A 9,045-nucleotide genomic window follows, 5' to 3' on the forward strand; every position below is an offset into this window, starting at 1 on the left:
ACTCAACTTACAGACTTAAGATTTTAGGCCAAAAGACTTGTGTCGTGGAAAATTGAGCACGCTTCATATTCTTATTAATATATACTCAAAATGCAATGCAAGTCACTTCGGAATAAAATATCTGCCATGTTTGTAAATGTAGACATGAACATGCCAATGTAGTCTTTTGTAGTCATTTTATAATCATATTGACATCACATTGACGGTCCTGGTCAATGTGATAGATTTGTTTTTCAAGATGTTTTTTCCAAAAAAAAAAAAAAACTTTTAAAACAAATTTTTAGAAGGAAAGTAAAGGATGGGAAAGGATGGGAAGGAAATGAAAGGAGCAGAAAGGAAAGGAAAGGAAAGGATGGGAAAGGATGGCAAGGAAAGGAAAGGAAAAGAAAGGATGGGAATGATGGGAAGGAGAGGAAAGGAAAAGAAACGAAAGGAAAGGATGGGATGGGAAGGAAAGGAAAGTAAAGGAAAGTAAAGGAAAGTAAAGGAAAGGAAAGGAAAGGATGGAAAAAGGATGGGAAGGAAATGAAAGGAGCAGAAAGGAAAGGAAAGGAAAGGATGGGAAAGGATGGCAAGGAAAGGAAAGGAAAAGAAAGGATGGGAATGATGGGAAGGAGAGGAAAGGAAAAGAAACGAAAGGAAAGGATGGGATGGGAAGGAAAGGAAAGGAAAGGAAAAGAAAGGAAAGGAAAAGAAAGGATGGGAATGATGGGAAGGAGAGGAAAGGAAAAGAAACGAAAGGAAAGGAAAGGAATGGAAAGGAAAGGAAAGGAAAGGAGAGGAAATGAAAGAAAAGAAAGAAAAGCAAAGGATGGAAAGGAAAGGAAAGGAAGGGAAAGGATGGGAAAGGATGGAAAGGAAAGGAAAGGAAAGGAAAGGAAAGGAAAGGATGGGAAAGGATGGGAAAGGAAAGGAAAGGAAAGGAAAGGAAAGGAAAGGAAAGGAAAGGATGGGAAAGGATGGAAAGGAAAGGAAAGGAAAGGAAAGGAAGGGAAAGGAAAGGAAAGGAAAGGAAAGGAAAGGAAAGGAAAGGAAAGGAAAGGAAAGGAAAGGAAAGGAAAGGAAGGGAAAGGATGGAAAGGAAAGGGAAAGGCTGGGAAGGAAAGGAAAGGAAAGGAAAGGAACAAAAGGAAAGGAAAGAAAGAAAAGGAAAGGATGGGAAAGACGGAAAGCAAAGGAAAGGAAAGGAAAGGAAAGGATGGATGGGAAGGAAAAAATGGGAAGGAAAGGAAAGAAAAGGAAAGGAAGGGAAAGGATGGGAATTTCTGAATTTTTCAAATGTTTATTACAAGTGCAAGAATTAATTAACAAAAATCTGAAAAGAAGTAAATATTTTACTTTTTCACCCAAAATTTTGTGTGAATTGTTCTCTTTTAATTTTTTTTTCAGCATAGCATTTGAAAATACAACAACCGTTCTTTTTTGTACAGAAATTAAAAACGAATGGACGCAAAAGTAAACAGACCATAAATAAAAAAGAGGAGGTGGGGTTAAAAAGAAAAAAAACAATGGGAAAAAAATGTTAATGTGAAAAGAGGAAAAAAGAATAGTATATATATAAAACATTAAAAGTGATAAGCATCAGTTCTGCAGTCTGCATGTCATGTTCACGTGTCACAGCTCTCTGTAACTGCTGTTTACAGATATTTACTACAGATTTTAGTGCAAGAAACATTGACTGAATACTCATTTCTGCTCTACTGACATCTAACAAATCACACACAACACTGACTTCATCCACTCACACAACAACATGTGTGTGTGTGTGTGTGTGTGTGTGTCCTGCCATGGCAACAGGTCAGTGTGACTGTGACAAACAATCAGAGGACTGAACCAGATCTGCGTGACGCATTCATTCAGAATCATTAATATCTCCATCCTTCAGTTTGGACCTTTCTTATTTCATCCACTTGCAAACACCAACATCTCATACATATGATTTCAAAAAACTTCAAATTCTTAAATTGAGATTTTAAATTCGAGATGCAAAATAAGACATTATGCGTTTTGATCACTAACATTTAATCACCAACCATGAAATAAAACCCATAAAACTTAAAAATGAAAAAAAAAAAATAGAAATATAGAAAAAAGGGAAGAGATAAAAAGCTAAAATGTAAAAAATTAGCACTTCAAGTTTATTTCTGATCATTTCAGTTGGACCTGAACAGTTTTAACAGCACATTTTCTCTCGATTTACAATGAAATACCCTTTTTGATGCAAGAAAGAGAAGACAAAAGAAGAGAAGAGACTGCACTGATGTTATTCATTAAAGTCCCGAGCGTCCGCTCATTCATTCATCTCTCATCCATTAAAATCCCTCCATTTTTCCCTCAATCCCTCCTTCAGTGTCTCTCAAGGTAAATAAACTCAAACGGCCTTGTCGGCATGGCAACATGAGAGAAACCTTCAGTCACACATGCAGGGCAAGAGACAGAGACAGAGAGAGGGAGAGAGAGAATGCGAGAGAGGGCGCTGCTGAACGCATTAGAAACATGCAGAAATTTAAATCCAACTGTTGAATGCATTAGAAACTGTCAAATGTGAGATATGCAATAAATAAACCTAAATCTAAAAATATTAAACATAAGAAAAAATTAAACGTGCATGATTTTAATGTTGCATTTGTTGCTGAATGCATTAGAAATGGTCAAATGTAAAACATGCAAATAATTATAATAATATCTCTCTGTATATGTATTCATGTTGCACTTATGTTGTCCATTCATTCCAAGATTCATTCATTTATTTCTACTTCAAGTCATTTAATGTTCTTAAACATGCACAAAATAAATAAAAAACCATTAATATTAGTGCAATCTGTTTGACTAAAGCAAAAGATTCACAAAAGCAAGACTGATTTCAGCAGGAATATAATAGACAAAATTAAAGAACTACTACCACAAAATAATTAAATACGTGATGAAATTTTGCAATCAATAAATACTGTTTATTGTTCTCTTTGCATTGCATTATATGAGCAACATTGTGTCAAAGTTATTTGTATGCCACAATTTAGAAAGAATGAAAGGTGTAAAAGAGTCATTATCAATGACACTCACTGACTCTATGCAAGCAACAGGAAGAGCTGAGGATGTTTCCTCAGGTAACGTTTCTCCAGAATATAAACCCCATTACAGCATCATCAGAATCTCACTGGAGATCTTAATAAAGCAGGGATCAGGCGTATTGTTGAGCGAAACACATCCAGACTCACACAGAGCCAAAAAAACTCACAGAGAGAAACACTGAGACTCCGAAATACAATATTATGCCAAATTAATATTGTGTAATAAATAAAAAAATAATAAATGTGTCTAAGCGAAAATGATAATTTATATTATTTGTATTATATTTATCCTCATATAAAAATAATGATGTGAAAAAATTATATAATTGACTGTTAATATAATTAATGTAGCTAATGAAATTAATTATTATTTATATGAATATGTTATAATATTAAAAACTGAGACTAAATTATAGAAATGTCACCCCTTTTTGAACGACTGTGCCACAATCAGCTAAATATTCATAATAAATAAATGAATAAATAAATAAATAAATAAATAAAGTCTAAACTGAATTCTAAAATAAAATAAAAAAGAATAAGATCATAATTAACCTTTATTTAGCTGTATTAAATATGTTAGTCATATGCAATCCCAAAATATGAATACTAGTCGCACTTTCAACGTCGTACTGTTTAAATTGAATTAAATGTTTAACATTGTTACATTTCTTTAAGGCAGTTAGCACAATTAATTCAGCCGTTTTAAACACTGGAACAAAAGCATTAATGCATGCAAGCAATACAGCTCTTATGAAAAAACAGACATGGTTCACAACAAATAAAACTAGGGATGCATCAATACGATATTCAGTATCGGTATCGGTATCGGCTCCGATAATGGCATCCTCTGCCATATCGGGTATCGTTCGGAAGAATCTGATCCAAATCCGATATAGCGCCTAAATTATTCCATGTTATTAACCCCACAATAAGCACAAAAAAAAAAAAACAACAACATTATAAAGACCAAAAAATTCAGTGCACTATACTGTATTCCAAGTGTTCTGAAGCCATTCTATAGTTGAATATGAGGTACAGATAAATATTTAATTCAAGTTGATGTCAACTCTTCTCTTCGCTGAAGCTGTCTGTCATTTAACATTCAATCTGCATGTCGTGTTCGTTTACAACAGTCAAGATGATCAAACTCTCTCTATAGAAATATATTCTGTGCACAAACAGTGTTTCAAGACGCTGAGGCTAAACTCTAAAATCTCTTCACAGCTACCCATCAAAATAAAAGTTTGGTTTAACCTGATGAATGTAGTTATAATATAATAATATAATAATATATACTAGTGCTTTCAAACAATCAATCATGATTAATCGCATCCAAAATATTTTTTTGTTTACATAATATGTGTACTATGTATGTTTATTATTTATATATAAATAAACATGCATGCATATATGTTTCAGAAAAATATGTTGTATATATATATTAAATATATTGATTTATAAAATATATGAATATAAATATAGACATGGAAATATATGTAAATATTTTCAAAATATATACTGTATGTGTGTGCATTTATATATACATAATAATTATACACATAATATGCAAACAATATTAATATTATAATTTATTTACATTTTAAATTATTTATTTAAATATTAACTTAAATATTTATACACATAACTATTTTTAAATATGTATTTACTTTTAAAATGTATACTTAATTTATTTCCCTTGAAATTGAACATTTAAGACAATAAATAATCGAAATAAACTCTCACATAAATGAATACAAACAACATTTTTATGTTTATGTTTACTTAAATATTCAGTCAAATGAATGAATAATTTACTTTAGGTTGTACATAAATATTTAAACTAATATTCACTTGTATAAGTATTGATATCAATAAATGAACAGTTATAATAAGAGTCTCCGGTGTGTTTAACGTGAGCTGGATGTGGATCAGTTTCCGCTCCATCTCTCAGGAAGCTCCTCTGCATCAGGACTGACTGATATAACGGCTGCTTCAGCTCAGTGTTTGTGGTTAATATGTAAGCTCACATGTCTCGCATCTGTCCTGATGGATGTGTAAAGCGATCACATTCATCATACAGTAACAGCAGGAAGGTCACCAGTGTGTGTAACTGAAGAGAAAAACACAAACACATCAGCATCAAACAAGACTAAAGATTATATATAGATACACTACCGGTCAAAAGTCTCTTCTTTACATAAGTCTCTTCTGCTCGTCAAGGCTGCATTTATTTAATCATTCATCAAATATAGTATATATTTATATAAAAAAATTATTAAACCCAGAGCAAATAAATTTTATTACAACAAATAAAGATTAATCGGACAGTGAATATTACAGGTACATAATAATGTGAATATGTTTCAGTTGACATATATAATATTATAAATGTACAGAAAAAGCCATTATATCAGATTACATTTGGTCTCTTTTAGAAGAAAACAAACATAACCCCAAGAATTTATTCAATACAGTGGCTAAATTAACGAAAAATAAAGCCTCAACAAGTGTTGACATTTCCCAACACCACAACAGTAATGACTTTATGAACTACTTTACTTCTAAAATCGATACTATTAGAGATAAAATTGCAACCATTCAGCCGTCAGCTACAGTTTCGCATCAGACAGTGCACTATAGACCCCCTGAGGAACAGTTCCACTCATTCTCTACTATAGGAGAGGAAGAATTGTATAAACTTGTTAAATCATCTAAACTTACAACATGTATGTTAGACCCTATACCATCTAAGCTCCTAAAAGAAGTCATAGATCCTCTTCTGAAAATTGTTAATTCATCCCTGTTTTAGGATATGTCCCCAAAACCTTCAAACTGGCTGTTATTAAGCCTCTCATAAAAAGAAAAACACAATTTTACCCCAAAGAACTAGGTAATTACTGACCGATTTCGAATCTCCTTTTCTGTCCAAGATACTAGAAAAGGTGATATCCTCACAATTATATTCCTTCTGAGAGAAAAATGGTATATGTGAGGATTTCCAGTCAGGATTTAGACCGTATCATAGTACTGAGACTGCTCTCCTTAGAGTTACAAATGATCTGCTCTTATCATCTGATCGTGGGTGTATCTCTCTATTAGTTTTGTTGGATCTTAGTGCTGCGTTTGACACAATTGACCACAACATTCTTTTGAATAGACTTGAACTTTATTGGCATTAATGGAAGTGCATTAGCATGGTTTAAATCATACTTATATGACGCCATCAATTTGAAGCAGTGAATGAAGAGTTTAGTATGGTGCACCTCAAGGCTCAGTACTAGAGCCGTTACTCTTTACGTTTTACATGTTACCCTTGGGAGATATCATCAGTAAACACAGTGTTAGCTTTCACTGTTATGCTGATGATACTCAGATCTATATTTCTTTGCGTGCCGGTGAAACACACCAATTTGAAACGGAAGGCTAAGATGATATAAAAAAACTGGATGACAAGTAATTTCGGTTGCACTTTATTTTACAGTACATGTACTAACATGTACTTATAGTGTACTTACAGTGCATTTATCTAAGAAAGTTCTGGTAACACAAGGTAACTACATGGGGTAGGGTTAGGTTTAGGGGTAGGTTCAGGGTTAGTACCTAGTTATTACATAGTTATTGTAATTACTATAATAAGTACATAGTATGTACATGGGGATCAGGACTGTAAAATAAAGTGCTAGCGTAATTTCTTACTGCTAAATTTTGAAAAAGACTAAGACTTGATGGTTGCTCTGTCAATTCTTTGTCATCAGTTAGGAACCTAGGTCTGCTATTTGATCGCAATCTTTCCCTAGAAAGCCACGTTTCTAGCATTTGTAAAACTAGATTTTTTAATCTCAAAAATATATCTAAACTACAACCTATGCTCTCAATGTCAAATGCAGGAATGTTAATCCATGCATTTATGACTTCAAGGTTAGATTATTGTAATGCTTTATTGGGTGGTTGTTCTGCACGCGTAGTAAACAAACTACAGCTAGTCCAAAATGCAGCAGCAAGAGTTTTAACTAGAACCAGGAAGTATGACCATATTAGTATTTGAACATCTCTTGCTACATTATAGTATAGAAAAAGGGTTTAATTTATATTAATATAAAGTCAATGCTAAAATCCTGATTGAAAAATCTAATGATTCATAAAGATGTGTTTGTGAGATTCACCCGCATGAATGCACAAACTGTTCCAGCGAACGATGAACTGAACAGAAATACATGCAAACACGAATGTCCTACTTGTCTTTGAACATGAACTGTTATTTCAGAGACTATTTGACGCTTCCCCAAAACAGGTCAGATTCCTCTTATTTCGTTTTGTGTCTGGTAATAGTTCTTCGTCACATCAACCTGTGTTCATTATACAAGCGCCATCACAAAGCTGGAGGAAACTAAAGTGGGTCACTGGCTGCACAAACGCTTCTTTAACATCATAGCAATAAATAAATAAACCGTAAACCACAAATGGACAGAAACTGGAAGCTGTAGACAAACCCTTTTTATGTTTATATGGGTTAAAGGCGATAAAACACCAACCAGTAGCTGTTCATAATGCTGTTTACTAATGCAAAGGTCACTAGTATTAGTGCTTATACCTATACTTAGTTGTGCTATTACTCGTCTAGATGATCTTACATGTCACATCACGTTTTCATACCCTCATAATGCATTCATTCAATTTCGACCCAAAAGAGATGCATTAGACTTTCTAGAAAAAAACATTGTTTTAGTAATGCAACGAAACTTAAGGCATTAAAGTATAAATTATTAATTTATTTGTTTTTATTTATTTATTTATTTTATTTTTTGGTAATTGTCTTTCAGGAGATATAACCATTTAAAATAAGGTTTTGCATTTGGGTCTTTTTGACCCGGGTGTGTATGTATGGAATACCATTAGTGTCAAAAACACTTTCAGTTAAATTATCTATGAAGTTATATTAATGTCAAAAGTTTTTGTAAAATATATTTAACCCTTTCTCCCACATCTCTCACGACTCTTGGGATAACATTTTGTTGATGAACATTAATATGTACATCTAATCATGAAGCAGTATAGCATGAAAAACTGACTAATAAGAATTAAAGAATTTGAAAAAATAATAATAATAAATAGTTATTAGTAATGCAACAAAAATTTGCAAATGCTTCAATAGCCTTAAAAATACACATATACTTGTTTTTTAGAAGATTTAACCATTTCAAATGAGTTAACTAACACATATATATATATATATATAAGCAAATTTTTTTTACTCAATTATTAAAACTTTTATTTACTAATTTAACCTAAATTAAAATGAAAACTGAAAATAAAAAAATTAGTTCTGTCAAACGATTAAACCATAAAAAATAAAAGTTTTTATTTACATAAATATGTTGTGTATATTTATTATGAATATATAAATACAAACACATGCATGTATATATTTAAGAAAAATGGGTTACGTTTATATAATGTATATATTTTTATATAATATAAAATGTAAGAATATAAATAAATAAATGTATATACATGTAAATATTTCATATTTATATTGTATTTATTTATATTTCGGATGTGATGAATCATTTGACAACACCGAATTCTAAATATTAATAAAAGCTATAATGGTATCTCAATGATACTAAAATATCACAGTTGCAAGATAAAAACAAAATATTTAAAAAGCAACTTACATGCAACAAGATTTAGATATAGATAATTTTAAATACTATATAATATTGGATCAGACAGGAGGATTTTCTTTAAGATGCATGAAAATTATTAAATGTGTCTGAGCATTATGTGGCATATTAGACTGAAATAACATACAGTAAGAGCAAGTACATTTTTGGATAAATGACTCAAATAACTCCAGACGATGTCGCGGTGTCCTCCAGCGAATGGCCCGTGCTAAACACCTCGGTAACATCCATCTAGAGCGGAAATGAGACACGGAGATCAGGTTAAAATGACCGGAGACGCTGAGAAA

General features: G+C 32.0%; 1 long non-coding RNA gene across 2 annotated transcripts in view; it reads right to left on the minus strand.

Annotated features, from left to right (window-relative positions):
• Positions 1-8,592: 8,592 nt before the first annotated feature.
• Positions 8,593-9,045, minus strand: part of LOC127984021 (uncharacterized) — a 14,393-nt gene continuing 13,940 nt past the window's right edge. For both annotated transcript variants that reach the window (XR_008160524.1, XR_008160525.1), the window contains exon 4: positions 8,593-8,989. This is a non-coding gene — a long non-coding RNA (uncharacterized LOC127984021). The remainder of the gene's footprint in view (positions 8,990-9,045) is intronic.

This window comes from Carassius gibelio, chromosome B20, assembly GCF_023724105.1.
Source record: "Carassius gibelio isolate Cgi1373 ecotype wild population from Czech Republic chromosome B20, carGib1.2-hapl.c, whole genome shotgun sequence".
NCBI classification, from domain to species: domain Eukaryota; kingdom Metazoa; phylum Chordata; class Actinopteri; order Cypriniformes; family Cyprinidae; genus Carassius; species Carassius gibelio.